This window comes from Octopus bimaculoides, chromosome 4, assembly GCF_001194135.2.
Source record: "Octopus bimaculoides isolate UCB-OBI-ISO-001 chromosome 4, ASM119413v2, whole genome shotgun sequence".
Taxonomy (NCBI): domain Eukaryota; kingdom Metazoa; phylum Mollusca; class Cephalopoda; order Octopoda; family Octopodidae; genus Octopus; species Octopus bimaculoides.
In genome coordinates, this window is record NC_068984.1 from 23,542,392 (window position 1) to 23,543,930 (window position 1,539).

The following is a 1,539-nucleotide window of genomic DNA, read 5'->3' on the forward strand; positions in this document are numbered from 1 at the left end:
GGAGACAGTGCTGGTGGCGTGGAGACAGTGGTGGTGGCGGCGGCAACGGTACTTCTCGATGACGCGTTACTTTCGTGACGACGGTCGAGCTACAGGTAGTGATGACAAAATTGGTGGAGGTGTAGGGCGGCGAGCTGGAATAATCGTTAGTACGCCGGGCAAAATGCTAAGCGGTATTTCGTCCGTCCTTACGTTCTGAGTTCAAACTGCGCCGAGGTCAGTTTTGCCTTTCATCGATTTGGGGTCGATAAAACAAGAACCAGTTGAACGCCGGGGTCGATGTAATCGACTTATCCCCTCCTCGAAAATTGCAGGCCTTGTGCCAAAATTTGAAATCAGTATTAATAGAGGTGTTGTTTCTGTTGGTTTCTTTGCAAGTGGCGTGTGTGGTATAGTCCTTGTTACATTTGTCAAACGTGTTGGTATTGGAAACGACGGTTATGTCGTTATTGTTAACACTTTCAACGAAACGGTAGACTTTTCAGGAAAGAGCACCTCCTTATCTCTCCTATCACTTCTATTACTTAGCTGTTACTGACGCCTGTTAATAATCTGGAGGAGAGAGGGAGAATTTTCTAACTAAAATTTGAAAAATCAAAATTTAACAAATTAGACCCCTTAAAGAATGCAAAAACAAACGACACGTTCTCTATGCGAATGATCGCTTCCGTAACAAAATAATCAGTAATAAACAAAAATAAATTTCTGATCAAAACTTACGGAGCGATAAAGAAAGCATGTCGCCTGTGGACAGAAGAGTTTAATGATTCCCAAATGGAAATTTCTTCAGTGCCGTAGGAAATGCATTCAAGTCCCCCCATCCGTCCATCTTCTCTATTCCTGAGAGGGTTGTAAGGGTAAAGTCCTATCAGAAGCAACCGGCATTACACTTATGACGTGGATTCCCAAGCGTGACCAACTGAGACTATAGATATTGTCCAACCATCTCATCGTTAGTCTATCCCTAGGTCTCGTATCGGTTGGCTTCTTGATCGCCGGACTACGCACTCTGTCGAGTAACGTTACTCCAGAGATCCTTTTTAAAATTCTACGATAAAAAAGGCTGCGAACCACACAAGAATCCTCAATGTGATCACTCGACTTGCTTTCAATAGGAGCAAAACTTTCCCTATATCACATTTTAACATCTTCAAAAACGGATATCATAAAATCACTGTGGATAATGCAGTTTAAATACATAATTTCTGATTAAATGATAAGGTAGTCATGGTTAGAACGCCTTTGATCGTAGGTCTGCACAACCCGAACAACATAAGGCATTAAAACTACATTGTTTTTTTTTTATTTTACCTTTTATTATTTTTTTGTCACTGAACTGCGGCCATGCTGGGGCACCGCGTTAGAGGGTTTAGTCGATTAAATGGACTCCAGTACTTATCCTTTTAAGTCCGGTACCTAGTCTATCGTTCTTTTTCCTCGAACCACTAAGTTGCGGGGATGTATATTATTCAACAAAGGTTTGTCAAGCGGTGATGGAACACACACACACACACACACACACACACACACACACACACA